At 42.0% G+C, this 17,722-nt stretch overlaps 1 protein-coding gene across 1 annotated transcript in view; it reads left to right on the forward strand.

Annotated features, from left to right (window-relative positions):
* The first annotated feature begins 8,543 nt into the window (after window positions 1-8,543).
* Fbxl7 (F-box and leucine rich repeat protein 7) overlaps window positions 8,544-17,722 on the forward strand; it is a 351,877-nt gene continuing 342,698 nt past the window's right edge. Inside the window, exon 1 of the mRNA XM_032898687.1 lies at window positions 8,544-9,043. The gene's annotated coding sequence lies outside the window, so the exon portion shown is untranslated. The remainder of the gene's footprint in view (window positions 9,044-17,722) is intronic.

Consider the following 17,722-nt stretch of genomic DNA (forward strand, 5'->3'; position numbering starts at 1 on the left):
AAGCCAGAAACACCCTAGAATATTCTCAGTGTGAAAAAAAAAAAAACCTCTTTCAACACAGAATATTCTAACTACGGGTGCCATTAGCATTGAGGTGATACTCTGATTTATAGATGTCTCTAATCAAGACGAAGGTCAGAACCTCTGCAAACCTGTTTTCGATTTGGATTTCCCCAGGAGGTGACAAAAGGACAAAATGAGCAGCTGCTTGCCCATACTGAAATTCCCATGGAAGGTGCTTGTGAATGTGCCAGTTACCTGTGTCTTCTGCAGACAGGGGACCAAGCATCATGGCAGCTTTGAAAGGGCAAACCATGATTCTAATGCAGCAAGGAGTTGCTTACCTACATCTATCAGCTGCTGAAAAAGCCAGAAAGAAAATGAATTCAGATCTGGGTTGTGGGGCACCACTGAAGCTGAAGATTGATAAGCAGCCAAGGCCATTCCCAATCTACTGCCATTGCTGTGATTTGCTCTCTCCCTGGCTGAGAAGTTGGCCAGAGGTTCTGTAGGAGTTTGCAGAGCTACTCTGGAACAGCCTAGCCACGGAAGACATCTCCTGCTGGGATTCTTTTCAGCAGCCCTTTTTGCTGGGCCAGCAGCCATAGCCACTCTGGTTGAGTGGAGCAGTGGCGGAGCCAGGCAGATGTGATTGGTATTCCCTCCCATCCTGTGCCTTTGGAGCTTGATCATCCTAGTAGTTGCCCATTTGGGGAGGTAATTAGGGAAGTGCCAATGGCCTTCTCTTCCCTGGTACTGTCAACTGTCTACATCTGCATATCCGGATGAAGAACCTCCTCCTGATCCTTACCCAACCTTTTCCTTCTTTCTTTTCTCAACTCTGTGATTTTGTTGTTACCATAGTTCTTTGTTTCTTTTTTGTAATCCCTATCAACATATAGGCTTCACCTAGCAGAATCATGAAAACAAAGAGCCCCTGCCCCCTTCCCCGTTCGACTCTGCCTAAGTGACTTATTATAGTTTTCCAAACAGCTGACAGTGACCACCTCCTGCCAAACCCGGAGTCTGCTGAATAGTCAGTGGCATTTGACACACTGAGCCACTTCCTCCTTCTGGAAGTATTTTTATTTTAGCTTTTCCCATACCCATATCTCTTGTAGTCTCAGTCTATATTATTATTTATTTCTCTGTCCCTTTTGCCAGTTATTTCTGCTCTGTGGGATGAAATGTGGACGTATGTTAAATTCTAGCCCCACACTTCTACAATATTTATATTTTCTTCCTAATTTCTCCCATGTAGGTCTATGTCATGAATAAATCTTGCAGGCTAAAAGCTTCCAAGTCAATATGTCCAAGTGATGTTTTGTTCCCTGAAACCAGAGTCATTAACACAAATGATGACGTGTGTCTAATTGCTGCCTCAAGTTCAATGCATGTAATATAGACTTCTGTATGCCAGGATCCCATTCCAGATAACTATCCCCAAATGTCTCTCCTTCACCCTCCTAACCACCCTCTCTATTCTTGACCAGGCAAAATCGTGGTCCCACTGCTAATTGTCTGCTTCTTATAAACCATAGTCAGGTAGTTTTCCCCAAAGTACACGCTGAGTCTGAGTGTTTTTATTCATTGAACTTCTCATGTTGTACTGACCAAAGTCAACTTTGAGTCATCCGTTTCAGTGCAGAAAGCTATGACTCTGTATCTTCTCTACTGAGGCCCTGTTGGCTTTAGATGCATTGGTATAGTGTAAATCAGTTTAAGCACCAATGAGGTCTAATCATATCCCTATTTAAAAATCCCTCCACATTTTATTATAAAATTAATTCAGAGTAGTTATGTACCACTTATAGTCTTGCCTTTGGCCCGTTTGCACTAACCTATGACATATCTATTCACATAATAGGTTCAGTAATTTACTTTTCTTAATTTATCCCTTGCTTTTTGTCATGTCAACATGCAAGCCCAAGCAAATACTTTTGTTTATGATGCTTGTGGGGGTGTCTGGTGTGTTTGTAATGTTTTCTGTGGTTTCTTTCAGTCATCTGGGTGCCATGAATAATACATGACCTAGGGCTGGCCTCTGAGCCTGGACTGTAGAAGGACTTATAAGGGAAATCTCAACGAAAGCTGAACTCTGGTACCAAAACTCTCCCATCAATATGCCTGAATTCACTTAGCTCCAGTTGATCCACAGTCCTGTAACACATATAAGGAATGGAACTGGTTATTTTGACCTTCTGAGTTAGGGGACAACTTGTCACATGACATCACAGCAATGGATGAGTGGTCCATTGACTTCCTTTCTGGTGGAAGAATGATGGGTTCATCCCAGTTCTAGGGACTTTTCATTTGCTGTTTGTTCTATTTTGAACATTTTCCCTTACATCTCTGCATGCCTATATCTTTGTCATTGTAGAAGACGCATCATTATCTCCTTTCATTTCTATACAGCATTGCCCCATCTCTGAAATTGTGTCTTTGTATAAAATGGTGCTTATTTTCTGCCTCTGGTAATGTATTCCATTGGATGCATGAGACCATCCTGGTCCTTGATGAGACTCAGCAGCATTCACCCTGGTTTACATGGCCATCAGGACCACAAGGCTTGAGTTCACATGGTCTTTTCCAATAATGCCTTAGATCTTCATCTACAGCTAGAAAACCCCAGTGAAAGATGTTACCTTTAAAAAAATTGCACCGGATTCCAGGAAAGTTTTATATTATCCATTGTTGAGAAAGAAAATACACTTCTTTTAAAAGTGTTCCTTTATATCTTTCCTACATGACATTAAAATTTGGTTTTAAATATAGTCTTAATAAAGATTATACTTCATGCTACTTTTGCGTGTTGTATGAATGTATACTATTTGTATATGCAATAGTATAAAATATTTATGTGTTCTATCTAGAAACTAAAGAGAGTAATATTATAAGTGGCTATTGTGGAAAATTTCTGATCTGTTTAAGTATAATTCCTATATAACTTTAAATTCCCACTTAAGTATTAATACATACTAAAATAACTAACAGATAGTTATTATAGAGAATTACATTATATAGCATATACAATTCTACATAGTATATACATTCTAGAGTAGCTAGAGGGATGGCTCTTTAAGACCATTTGCTGCTTTTGCAGAACATCAAGGTTTGCTTCCAGTCTCAGGTCAAGCATTTCACAACTGGAGCTCCAGAGATCTGACACCCACTTCCGGCCTCCTCTTAAACCTGTACACAGACTGACAAACACACACACACACACATACACACACACACACACACACACACACGCACACGCACATGCACACGCATGCACCCACACAAATGCACATACACAAACACACATATGCACACATATGTATACATGGACACACACAGCACACACACACATATGCACACACAACAAACAAACACAAGAACACAAGCACACCCAAACATGCACAACACATGTATGCACATATACATACATACGTAGTACAAAATAGAATTATGTCTTTAAATAAAAACTAGTTTATTATCAGAAGAAAGTTATTATATCAAACTTTTTTCCCTTCTTAAAAGCAAATATTTGCCTTTTAGGTATTCCAGTTGCCTTTAAGTAATGAAGAAGCTAGGTGTCTAGGCTATATATCATCTTCATGACTCTGTTTTATGAAGCTTGTAGATGAGATGCTGTCAGTGGTTTCAGTGGGCTGTGTCTTCGGAGTCTAGATTGTGATCTATTCAATTCTTCTGTCCTTTCTCTTCAGGTCAAAAGCTGCTCACATTCTTTTAGGCAGCACCAGAGGTAAAGGTTAGAAAGAGGCACTGGCAGAGCTTCCTCTGAACGTCATTTGTAGTAAAACATTTTCCATGTACACTAATAAAATTCATTAGGCTGTGGAGACCGTGTCACTGAGTCAGCCAAAACTGAACACCATGGAGTAGTTATATGTAGTGAGTCAGAATTTGACAATAGCAGAAATGATAATCATTTAAAGTCTTGTTTTCTACCTACATAAATATTAATTTAGTAATGGTTCATCTTTGATAATGAATCAATGCTTGTTAGGGGGCTGCTTCTTCTCTCAGGTAATAGGCACATTTAAATGCAAGCCTATCGATTTACTGTTCTCCACCACAGCTGTAGTTAGAGACTGTGTAATATTAATTTAAGCAGGTGACTCAGACCTGTGAAGGTAAATAAGTAAATTAAAGAGAAAAATATAAATGGACAGAAGTACATATCATTCAACTGCTAGACTCATTTCTTCCCTTTTTACAAATTATTATTATCAGAATTTGTTTTATGATATCACATTTTATCTTATTTGAGTACACATGTCTCTGTGTAGGGTATGAACACATGCGTAGGTTAGAGGTCTATCTGTCTTTCCCCATAGCCATCCACTTTATTTCTTATTTCATTTTATGCATGTGGAGGGTTTTGCCTGCATGTGTACATGTGTGTCACGTACATACCTGGTGCCTACAGAGGACAGAAGACGGTATTGGATCCCCAGAACTGGAATTACAGATGGTTGTAAGCTGCCATCGGTCTTCTGCAAGAGCAACAAATGCTAATAACCAATGAGTTAACTCTGTAGCCCTCCATATTATGCTTTAAGACAGAGTCTCTTACAGAATCTGGAGTTCAACAATCTATATTGTTTGGCTACCTGTCTTAGACCTTTTACTCCAGCACTGGATTTCAGAGGCACTGCTAGCCCAGCTTGTGAGTCAGTACTGGAACTACCTCAGGTCCTCACACTTGTGCCTCATGCATTCTAACAACTAAGCCAACTTCTCAGCCCCAAAGACTCGTATGTGCTGTGATGACTTCTAGTACTTATTTCTTTACTTTAAGCAGAGGTTTTATTTTTTAGTTTTTAGGTTTTTAGTTTTTTAGTTTTATATTTTAGGTTTTATTTAAAAATGCACTTTTAAGGAGCATCAGCATCTGCTTTATTTACAGTGTCCTCAGAAGAATCACGGCTTTTTGCATGTCCTAGAAGCCATGGACTAGAGGAAGAGAGGAGGCAAACGAATACGCAAGTAGCAACTGCCTTAACATGGCTCTGACAGTCCATCACCAGGGTCAAGTTCATATTAACCTGAAGCTCTATGGCTCAGGCAACGTATTAAATATCAAACTGGCATCTAATTTCAATAAGATAAATAACATATACTCCGAGAAAAGAGAACATTTTTATTAATAAGAGATTCAATGTTTATCAATGTAGTCCAACAAACACTGTGTTCCCAAAAATAAACAACGAAAACAATAAAAAAAACAGAAATGAAAATAAAAATAGCAAAAAGATATATTCCTGCCTAAATGCTTATCTTTTTTTGTATCGGGTTGGTGCCAGTTAATGCTGCCTGTATGTGTATGAGATAGGACAACCCACGAGAGCATGGGTAGTCTTTCAGGGGTCCCATCCCAACAGAAAACTGTCTCTTCATCTCTCGGCAACTCTCAGTTGTTAAAGGGTGCTCAGGTAGAGGTGGGACTTCATGAGCCTCCTCTTCTGTTGATGCTGGGAATACCGCTAGCTTGATCTTGGGCAGGTCTTTTGCATGTAGTCTCATCTGCTGGGGTCATGTGTGCAGTGGTCCCATCATGTCTGGCAAATAGTGTTTTTGCTGAAGGTGTTTAAATCTGTCACCATCGGTTCTCTCTGTCCTTCTGTCCATTTCAGGGTTATCCCTGATCCTCGCGGAAAGGAGGCATGGTTTAGATGTCCCATTTAGAGCCGAGCACTCTACCATGTCTTATTCTCTGTACACTGACCACTTGCAGATTTCTGTACTAGTTGCAATCTAGTGTACAAAGAAACTTCTCTGATGAGAGTTGAGAGATGTACTAATCTATGGGTGCAGCGCTAAGAATTTGGGGGCAATTTAGTACTGTGTCTATGTAGTAGAATGATAGTATTTGGTTCTCCTCTAGGGCCTGTGACCTACTGACCTAGCCAGTCTGTTTTGGACTCAGTTAGCATCAGGAGGTACTTGTTCCATCCTGTGGAGCGAGTGTTCGCACTCTGTTTTGTAGTGATATAGAATGTTCCCTTAAACCCAGGTTTCAGTGGGTTGGCCTTGTTAAAGGGGCATAGACAGAGAAGATGGAGTACTGCATGGGCCACTGCTATTTCTTTGCTCAGCTTTCATCCATCCTGCAAGTGATGGATGAGTGATTCCTTGCGTTAGGAGCTGGGTTGGAAAGTCAAGTACGTTGACGAAATACACACGATTCTTGTCTCAAGAGGCCTGTAAATTGGTGATGAAAATTTGGGGCTAGGAAAGTATGCAAAAGAGAAATTTTGTGCCACATAAAAACATTTATGCAACATTTTAATTTCGAAAAGCAGTGTATATACAAGTGTGAATACACCTTGATGTTTACCGAGAACACTATTTTTCTTTCTTTTCATTACTGTTTCCAAATGTTTATGGTGAGGAGGCCAACAAATATTTGTATGAAGTTCTATTTTTTGAATGATAAACAAACATTTTTTAATATATTTTGTTTTAAGTCGCAACTTTATAAATGGGGTTAACCCTGTGCTCAGTTATGGCAGGCAACAGAAACTTAAAAACATGGATTTTGATTTCAAAGCAGCTAGATATAATTTGTTAGGACAATGTGCTTGGCCCAGGCAGCTTTACTTGGATAATAAAGATCTTGGTAAATGACCTGATCAAAAGACCAGGTCACTGACTCTGAGTTGACTAGTGGCCAAGGGACCCAGGGACTGGTCGGATGGAACTTGAGTATTCTGGTGCTCTCTCCTCTTGTGGACTCAGGAGAACTAAACTTTGGGAGCCTTGGTTTTGTTTCTCATCATTTCCATGCTTAGTGTACTACAAAGAGGGGCAGAAGGCATCAGTGAGCTGACAGCATAAGCATAACAAACTGCGAATGTCACACCAAGCATGAGATGAGTCTCACTTGCTTTCCTGAATTACTGTTGCCTGTCTTCAGCTAAGCCTCCAAAATTGTAAAGTTCAGACAGTTTCTTAAATGGAGACATGAAACTTCCTGGACCAAGAACTGGAGATTATCTCAGTGGGCAGAGTGTTTGTCTACCATGAATGGAGTCCTGGGTTTGTGATCTTGGGCACCATGTAAACCCAGGTATGGAGACAGGTATGGATGCCTATAACTCTAGCAATTTGGAGGGGGAGGGGAGGCAGGTTAGTCAGATGTTCAAGGTCATCCCAAGGACCACGTAGAATCCATCTTCTGCAAGAAAATGACTCTGATGTCTACTCATTTTTTAGATTGGTTTTGTGTTTTCTAGCAGAACCTTATAGGAAGCCCATCTAAAGTTCTTTTTTAATTTCATTTCATTAAACAAGCGATTAGGAATTACACACTATTGTTCTGATACTAGATATTTTAAAAGACATTAAACTATCGTCCCATGACTTTGGAGTAGAAGACAAAAAAGGCACAATAACTATTCTGTCCTATCTTCGAACCTTTGCACATTTATTATTTTATGTCAGAATATGTTCTTTGCGTGGTTAAGTATAGATTTTAAACTTTGAAACATAATGTTTTATCTTTAATGAAGAGCATGGTAGGGACTCATGGAAGGAGACTTTGCAAGAAGTCAAATCATCTCATAAGAAGCCTTTGTTTACTAACCCCTGGGTTTCTATTCAAGAATTATGTATCTATAAAGATAAACATATCACCAAGCTTTTTAATTTACAACATCTGTAAGGAGAAACTACTGCGTGTTTGTTTTCACCACAAAAAAAAACCCGCGTGAAAAACGTTCTGTTCTTCAGTGAAACTTTTTAGTTACTTACATAGAAATGGGATAGAACTTTAAGAATTTTCTTTTTTTATTTAATAGAAGCAATACCAAAGGGGGAGGGGCTAAAGGGGAGAGGGGGCTTTGCAAAGGCCAAGTAAATCTCCAAATGAAGTAGTAAAGTACTAAATAAAGGATGGCATCAACTACAAGAAGAAAAATAAATAAAAATGAGGAAGGGGAAAAAAATCGTGTCTCAGAAGCTTTTACAATTTCAGAGCCAGGAAACCTCCTTCACAGGGCGGGGAATGTCTTTGCTCTCCAGAGACCACTCCCTGCTAAGTTCCTCTCAAGTTTTCTCTACCCCTCCTCCATTCCCTTCTTTAGCCCCCAAACCCAGGGAGCCACTGGAGATTGCCAGCACAGGTACCAGAAATGTGTCAGAACCGGACACGGACTGGGACTGCGTGTTTATTATAAACGTCACCACCCCGAATGGGCCGCATTGGCAGACAACTCCACCGGAATTCGGAGGACCACTTGAAGCCCACAGTCTACAGAAGAACAATAGTAAAACGCAACGCAACGCAACGCACGGTCCTTTGCGCCAAAGGGTCGAGTGGCACGGAGAGCCGGAACCCTGGCGGGGCCGGGGCAGGAGCCCGGAAAAGGCGTGCTGCCCCTTTAAAAGGCCGCGCATCTCCGGGCCGGCCTTCCTCCCGGGGGCTCAGCTGTGATTGACGCTGGGCGGCGAGAGGAGGCGCCTGGCGCTAACAAAGTCCGGCCCGCAGGCGAGCAGCGCCGGGCCACAAGTCTCTGCTCACTCTGGGGCGTCGCAACAAGTGGCCGCCGCGCCCTCCCTGGGGAAGCCCGCGGACGCAGGGGGGCGCAGGGCGGAGGCGGAGGAGCCGGACAGCCCAGGGCAGGAGCGGCTTGGCTCGCACGGCTCGGGACCGCGGAGGCGCATGGGGACCCCGCGGCGGAGGAGCGGCGAGCCAGGGGCGGCACCCGGGCGCGGGCTGTGCGTCGCGCTGTTCCCACTCGCGCCGGAGCGTGGAATCTGAGAGCCCCGGCGGCTGCCCTGGAGCCAGCCCGCCACCCTCAGGAGTGTCAAGAGCGGACCCAGCACTACCCCTCCCATCGCAGACCAGTGACGACCCCCCAAGCCCAGATCGCACCTCGGAAGGGGCTTGGGCAGTTAACGGTCCGTTGCTGCCTGCTTTCCTCTGCCCCGCCGCCTGGGAGGTGCGCCCCAGCTATGCAGTGTCCAGGGAGAAGGCGGGCATGACGGCGACAGGATGGGGCGAACAATGGCAAACAGTACGGCAGTGAGGGTGAGTGGGCCGACCGTCCCTCCCCACCCCGGCCCCCATACACACTCCAGGATCGCGCCCCTCCCTTTCCTCGCGCACACAGCTCAGGCGCACCCTACTTTGGTGCCATTGGGTTGCGGTCTTCCCTTTGGGCTCTGCGAGATCAGTCGCTGGTGTCTGGAGGGTGCCTTTCCACCACTGGGGTCTCTTAAGCAATTTTCCAGGTTGTCTTTAGGACTGCTCAAGTTGCATTTCTGCGGTGTTTCTGAACACATGTGCCCCAGCTTTCCTTCTCTACGCACCTTGGTCTAGGTGATGGTTTGGCAGAGAATTGAAGCAATCAAAACTTTCCCAGGCCTTTTTGTGCTCCTGTCCTCCGGACTTCCCTCATATCAGGGAAAAAACTTTTGGAAGAAGTTAAGCTTCCATTCTTTGCTAACTGCCCTGGTCTGACAGCTCCGTGAAACTAACCACCTATGGGTCCCGCGAGGCATGGAGTGGCTGGGAGCTTTGTCTGGGCTCTCTGGAGGCTCAAGACACGCAGAACACCATCTGTTACTCGGGGCTGGAAATTGCACAGAAATATTGCCTGTCAAGTGAGAACTTGGAAGTTGGGGGAAACTTTAAACTCCGCCTACTCCTAAAGGGATGATGGATGTGTGGGTTGCCTTCTCAGTACCGCCTCCCCCGCTTTGCATAATACCAGTAGTGTTTTTAACCCCTGTGATTAACAGCATGTCCCTGATAGGCACAAAGTAAAGGGATTTTTCTACAGTTCAAGAGTTAAGGTCTGTATCTAGTGAACCCGGTTGAAAGGAGTGAGGAGACTGGGTTGGCTTTCCAGCTTTCCCCCAGAGCACAGGCGCTTACAAAGGAGGGAAGAGCCCTTTCAGACTGGTAGGAATGCAGAATAGCTATTCAGCATCTGGTGCTAAGGAACCGCTTATCAGCCTGTCCAAAACTTGGAGCCATGGTTACAAAATGTAGGGGGTCTCTGCCTGTTCGTATCTGTGTTTTAGTTCTGAGCAACTTTGCAAAACTTAGACTAAAAGCAAACCCTGGAAAAATTCACTCGATGAAAAAAAAATCACTCATTTCCAGACCATCATGTTTTGAAGTCCATCCATATATTTTTTTCTGCATATTCAGACAGACATATGCATGTATAATACTTTTGTCCTGGGCAAATACATGAGAGAAATATTTGAAAGAAATGTTAATCTTTTTAGACAGCGAGTGTGAAAGTGGGCCAAGAAAAGATTATTGGAGAATTCTGGCCACTCACTCTCTGAAGGTATTGAAGGTATTGGTTAATGTTTTTAAAATGTGTGGAGAGACAAACAATGGACCCTTCTAATGGGAAGTCATTCAAAGGGTATTCGAGAACTTTCAGTGTACCTGTCAATCCTAGGGAGGATCATCACTCTGGCTCACCAACCAAAGCAACTCAGGGATCTTCCAGTCCTCGGTAGTGTGCTCTCACACCCTAGCATATCAGATCATACAGTGTGTGGTATATGACGACTTCCTGTCTGAACAGCAGAATTTTCAACCCTTGGGAGAGAAAGGGATAGACAGAGAAGTAATGCTCTCCAGCTGTTACCCATAAATGCTACCTCTGCATTTTCACTTCAGCTCAAGTCAAATTTTACTGGGATCAGATTTAGATACACTGTGGACTTTTTAAGGGGGAGGGAAAGAAAGAAAGAAAGAAAAAAAAAAAAGTCCTCGTGCTCAGCTGATCAGAGGAGGCCAATGGGAATGTTTGTGAGTTTTGGCTGGAGAGCCACACCGTGTTTAGTTTTCATCAAGTCCTTTCAGATGAGTCAAAGATTCCTCCGTAATAGACGAGCAAGAAAATAGAGAAACCAAGAAGCATGATCTCAGGCCTCCCTTCTCCTCTTACTTTCCCTTTTTGTTGTACTGTGGTCCCCATAAATAGCTTTTATATACAGTTGAGCATAGTAAAGCTGTATGATGTCTTGATAAAACCTACACAGAGGTGCCTGTTAGAATACTGAGGTGCCATCATTTTTATCCAAAATATCAAATCAAAAAAAAGAGAGTGAAAGCTCTCCCTACCAATTTTACCTATTGTCAAAGGAGATTGAGAATCAAGGTAGTTTTCTAGGTTCAGTGCAATTTAGGCATAGTATATTTCAAACATAAAGGGCCTTATTAATGAGTGTTTATATGGACTGTGTTGAACGTGTTCAATTATATATCAGTTGTGTTTCTCAGGCTTCAAAACTACAAGTATATATTTCTATAGTTCCTGAAATTGACAGAACACAAAACGAGCTTTTGTGTATTGTAAATATTGTTGAATTACTGGAAAGTTTAACTTTCAGTGTTTTGAGGAAATGTCTTATTCATCTTTAAAACGTCGTTGTAAAACTACCTTACCAGGTGCGGTGGGACAATACCTTACACCTTTCTGTGATCCAAGGACACAGGGCAGGCTTAACATTGCCTGGAAGACTGTCAGAAAGGGGGTTTTGGGTTCCTCCTGGAACTATACACTCATCATATATTGTGCACCTTACAGTCTTTAGATGTCCATGTCATAAAATAGAGCATCATCCACTTGGGAATTTGCAACTTAATTCGAACATCACCTCCTGGGGTCTTCCTTTTCCAGAGTGAAGAGAAACATTCTCACTAACAGGATTTGCCATTATCTCTTCCCTAACTGTGTAGCCATTCATTTCATTTTGCTTTCTTGGTGTCTTTTCATGGACCACTTAGAGAAGATTAGCCTCGTGGAGCCTTGTTATAATTAATAGGCAAGTGAAGACTTAACTGCTAAGAAACCAATAAATACCCCCTTCCTCTATCTTGTTCACTGTCATTCCCATTTGTCCTGCTAATTCTGGTCCCTAAATCTTTGCTTCCTTTTGAGATCAAAGATATCTGCGAATCCATAATGAGTGACTTTAAAGTGTTTTGTTTCCCTAAGTTCTTAGTGAATAATTTAGATTAATACTCTGCCTTTAGGCTGGCCTTGGATTTTGCTCCAGGCTGGGAAAAACTTCCATTCTTAATCTTTAGCTTTCTAGAAACATAAGCCAGTGTCTAAATGATTAGTATGTTCTGGTAAATTCTTTCATGAGAGACCATTTTTTTTCTCTCTTTATCTGGTTTCAGAAAGTGTAAGTTACAGCTTATGTAGAGAAATATGAAGAATGAGTCGGGGGATTCAAAGACATTAGAACTGTTCTCTTTGACTTCAGTTGAGCCAAAGGAACACATCTCAGTTCAAATAGGAAGAAGGGAGCTGCCTTCTCTGCCTTTTAAGGTTCCAGTGTTATGTTTATTCTAACTTGTACAGGTCATAGGCAGTAGCACACACACTATTAACAGCTCCTTTGCAAAGCCCTAGGTCTTGTTGAATTGGAGCTGGAGTGGCCACAGCCTTGGGGATTGACCCCTGGTAGCTTTTGGTTCTAGTGGGGCCTTTTCACCATCTAGGAGCTGTGCCTTCGGATGAGAGAGCTGGTTGCTCAGAGGGTGTAAATTTTCACAAATCCATCACCAACTGGGAAACGAATCTTGAAATAACAATAAAGGCAATTAACGCTTACCAGAAGTCTGCTGTATCTGTTCATGATTTTAAACACTCGGCATAGGTCGTCTCACTTTATCCATAAGATAATCCTAAGGAGAAGGGCCGCCTCTGTGCCTCGCTTTACCAGCAAACAATACCAGGGCCAAGAAAGATGGTATCTATCTTACTGGCCAATCCCAGAGTCATTGATTTTTGTCAGCTAATATGTGTTGACATTCTCCTTGTTGCCATGTGCCAGGAACTCTTATGACTTCATAAGTCTGCAAAAGGATGCAAAGAGGGACAGGTAGCAGAGAAACCACGTGGTTTGCTATAAGGGGCTAAAGTCTGAGAATGAGAAATTTGGCAGGCTAAGACAAGGTATAGTTTTAGTTAATTGTCAGGTGACCTCTTGGAAAAGTTGGACTTTATACCAAGACTTACAGGAAATTGGGCATAGAGCTTTGAGGATCCATGTAGATTACTGCTCTTTAAAATTGCTTCTGTGTCTCCAGCAGTGCAAGCACTCTAACCAAGTATCATATATGTATGGATTATGAACTGTAGAAAGCTATTTTTTCCCAGTTTTAGAGTCTAAAAGTCAGACAGCATCCAGTATGTCTGCACACCCAGGTTCTGTTGAGGAATCCCTGTCTAGGCAACACGTCCCAGCTTCTACTTGTTCCCTAGCAAGGCCATTGAGAAAACAGGTCTACCTGGCTATCTGTTCTCTTAAAAGTACACACATCATCTATGAAGGTTTTAACCTACACATATACGTGTTGGCTTCATTTCCTAATACTAACATATTATAATTGAATTTCAGCATCTGTATTTTGGGAGTCTATGATAGTACCAGATCTTTTAGTCTTCTGAGAGTGCAACATTACCAGTCTTCTATAGTATCTGCTTCAGATAGAGTACTGGATATAGAATTTGTCTAGATTCCCTGCTTAATAGGTCTTACTTACTTGTGCATTCCTCAAAAGTTCTAGCTTATATTTCTTTGCTTGTGTATCAGAATGGTAAATGTTGGCTTGGACATGCTCTAAATGTCACTGTGACTCCGAGATAGAAGCTGGTTTTCATCTTTTGCCTGCAGCAAAGAATTCCATCGTGATGCAAATCAGAAGAGAAAGGATAGTATTCCAGTGTTTGGTTAAAGGAAAAGCATCTGGTCTGTGCGGCTGACAATACCATGTTTGGTCTACGGTGAGCAGTAGTTTGAGAGAATTGGAGGTTTTTATTTTTTTTCCTTTGCACATTTAAAATAAAGATGTGAAAAGAGAGGTTGCTTTCTTTCCATGTTGAGAACCAACTCTTGAAGCTCTGTTTTAACTCTTTGTACCACAGACCAGAACATATCGGCCATCGAGTTTGAGTACTTAAGAACTGCCCTGCCTTTCCCCTGTATCTGCTGTTATCTCTGGGGTTTTAGTTGGGTGTTGGAGTGGTAGACACTTCTGAAGGTGGTACATGTGTTACATGAATAAAGTCTCTGGTCAGTGCATTCTCCCAATGAAAGATGAAAGCTAAAGGACGGAGCTTAGAATCCTCACACGTTCAATGCAATGCCTGAATGATGAAATGCAAGTTTCAGAGTACACACAATGTATGCAAGTGATAGGAAGTTAGAGTTGGCTGGGTTTAGGGAAGAAGTCCTGTGTTATAGTTGAAGCTGGTCTGCCTGGGAAGCCAGAGGATCCTCCCCTTGCAAGGTGACCACAATGAGGGGTGTAGTATGGAGAGTTTTGAGTTAATTCTCTAGCAAGCATTGTGCCACATGTTTTTATGTCTGATGGAGCTGGGAGTAGGATGAGCCTCTCCCAGGGATGAGCCCTGTTATTGGTTGGTAGATACAGAGTGGTCAGCCCCGAAACCATATTCATACAAACAATTCAGATAGACTTACTGCCTTGTGTGTGTGTGTGTGTGTGTGTGTGTGTGTGTGTGTGTGTAACAAAAATAATCAAAGGAAAAGAGACTATCAACTGGAAGGGGGACATGAGAGAGTTATCTGGGAGGATCTGAAGGAAGGAAAGTAAGGGAAAAGTAATATAATTCTATTTCAATTAAGAACATATTTTTAAATGTTTATTCCGGGTTAATATTCATCCCTCCATGTGTATGTCCCCTCCTATAACTTCTCACGGCTTCTTGAAAAGGGTGCCTGCTGTGTAGTTCTAGTTAGTTGGTAGCTTCTGATTAAATATTAATTGAGAAAGCCAACTTTTCAGTTGCATACTCATGTCAAATGCTTATACAGAAGTTGGGTTTGGTAAATGACTTCTTGTTCTATGTGCAGTCATGGATCCTGACTACTGTCCCTCATGTTGTTGCTGTTACTTTCTTATTACTACAGGACACAGGGGTCTCCTAAACTCGAGACAGGTCTTTTGATTGTATCCATGTTGAACATCTCAAGTCAGAATTTGACTTTAGTATGTGAGACTTTAAAGTTGATATTATCAATTGCTAATATTTAATCAAATGTTACCAACTAACTAACTTTTCAAGAAGCTGTGAGAAGCTTGTCCATCCCAGTGGCTTCTGGGAGTCACCAGGGTAGCCCTTCTTTCTTCTACATGGCAGTAAAATCAGCCTCTGTTGAACTTGCCCTGAAGTGCAGCTCATTTTTTCTTGCTTTGTTTAGAAATTCAGGTTTCTTCCTGATGGTACTGATCTCTCAGTGGGATGAGACTTGTTCCAAGGAAGTTTGTATTCTAATTGAGATGTATACAAGTCTCATTTTTATTTCATTTCACTTTTTGATTTATATTTTGTTATTAAATGAAATACCTGTGACTTGGTGCTTATGAGGAGACAAAGTGTATTTGAGTCACAGTTGTAGTCTAAAGGCTTGTATCTACTGATGGTCCTTCTGCAAAGTGCCCTGTAACAAGAGCTAAGCTAAGCTAAGCAGTGTTTGAGAACTTGTTCAAGTCTCTTTCATAAAGACTCCAGGACTGAGATGCAGAGGACCTTATGAACCAGTCAGTTCCTTATCACTTCCCAAAGCCTGGGCCTCTAAACACCACAGTCAGCTTAAGCTTCTCCCTTCTTGATATCTGGTTATGAGGATCAAATTTCAACACATGAAACCTTCAGGAGACACAATACATTTAAACTTTCTCCAAACTAGTAGCTAATCAGGGCGGCAAGTGCAGAGTCACAGAAGGACTTTATCTTTCAAATATACTTGATGTGAGTAACTAATAAGTTGGGGGTACAGTCTAAATGATGTCAGCCTTTACCTATGTCTGCAGTGCCTGAAATGCCTAAAAGACATGTATGTTTTCTAAAAATAAATGGTTAAAATGAAGTTTCTTGCTTTGATGAGTGATACCTTATGATCTCTAAAGAAAGGTTTTAACAAAAGTGTGTGTGTGTGTGTGTGTGTGTGTGTGTGTGTGTGTGTGTGTGCGCGCGCGCGCGCGCGCATACAGTGTCCCTAGAGGCCAAAAGAGGGCATTGGATCTCCTGGAGCAAGAGTTACTGGCAATTTTGAGCCACCTGATATGGGTGTTTGGAACTAAACTTGGGTTTTCTGAAAGAGGAATTTGCATTCTTAACCATTGTACAATCCCCCTCACTGTTACCCTAAATCTTCTTATTCCATTTTTCATATGGATTAGCTCATAGCCAGTGATTCCTGTGCGTTCCATGGAAGTGAGAACCTTGACATGCTCCAGTGAAGGGGCAGAGATGCCTGGCCAGCCTTGGGGTTTCTCAATCTACAGGCTTCAATGAGGGCAAAGGAAAGCCTCAGAGTGGAGACTTCAAAATATGCTAGCTAATACCCCAAAGAGCCTTAAAACTCTCGACATGAATAATCACTAACCATCTCTGAATTTTCCTCGGTAATGAAATATAAACACATGGTCAACATTTTGTCTGTTCCACGGCTGAAATATCAGGGACTGTTTCTGGAACCGTAAATCTCTCTTAGATTGTTCATTGGAAGGGCTCATTCTATCAATTCCTGTTTAAATTCTTAAACTGGTAACAAAGGAAAAACACCGTTGCTCACACTGCACAAACTCATAATTGTAACTCTAGAAACCTTGAGCAATGTGTAGAAATGTTAGTAAAACATTCTTTGTTTATTTGCTACCCTCCCTGTGGTAAAATCCTGTGCTGCATTTTCCAAGCACATGTAATAGTGGAAAGACAACCAGAATTTCTAGAAAAGAATCTCAGGCATTTCTCTTAGACGTGTGGATTGACCTTTCTGCTGCTTGTAAGCCACTTTTTGGCAAGGTGGAAAAGTCAGGAAAAGTTAGCTTACATATGTACTTGAACCTTTCGTTCAGCAGGGTTCTGGGGTCATATCCAGGGAATGTCTTAGCCAAGTCCACAATGAGAGGAGAGCCTAACCCCTTCCAACTGTCAGATGTGTTCACAGTTGATGTTCCGGGAAGAGGAAAAAAGTGAGGTAGAGGAGAAAATCCATTTAAGAAGTAAATGAGAAAGACGATAAGACGAGGTTGATAGGAAACAGAATCTAATCCTGAAATATAATCTGTGTTCTATTCTGTTTTTCTTTCTTAGGAAAACATTGCTTGTGAAACAAAATGATTAATAAATGTTTGGCATGGTTGGGGATTGCTAAGTTTATTATAGTCTCTGTCATTGTATTAAAAGTAGTTAGAGAAAAGGAGGGCATGGTGTTACCTACCGGTCATCCCTGTGCTTCATAAACTAAAGTGGTAGGATCTACAGGAGTTCAAAGCTAGCCTGGGCCGCATGGTGAATTGCAGGCTAGAGATGACAATGGAACATGATCCTGTCTTAAAAATAAGCAAGCAAGTAAATAGATGATTAAATAAACCCAGTAAGTTAGTCACCATGACCCTCTCTAGGCATGTTATGCACCCATTCTGCAGTTCTCAGGACAACCAGCGAGGAGACACTTGTATTCCCATTTTATAAACGTACAAGTTTAGAATTTGTCAGACCCTGGGCACACAGCAGGTGAGGGATTGGTGGCGCCATGCATGAAACCCATGACTGTCCTGGAGTCCCTGCTTCCCATCACTGTGCTCATGGTCTTGATACTTGGGTGGCAGCCAAAACCCATTTGGTCTTCGTTTTGCTTATTGTTTCAAAGAATCTCAATGACTAAGAAGTAGCTGAGTAGGGGAAAGAGTGAT

The sequence above is a fragment of the Rattus rattus genome, chromosome 3, assembly GCF_011064425.1.
Source record: "Rattus rattus isolate New Zealand chromosome 3, Rrattus_CSIRO_v1, whole genome shotgun sequence".
NCBI classification, from domain to species: Eukaryota; Metazoa; Chordata; class Mammalia; order Rodentia; family Muridae; genus Rattus; species Rattus rattus.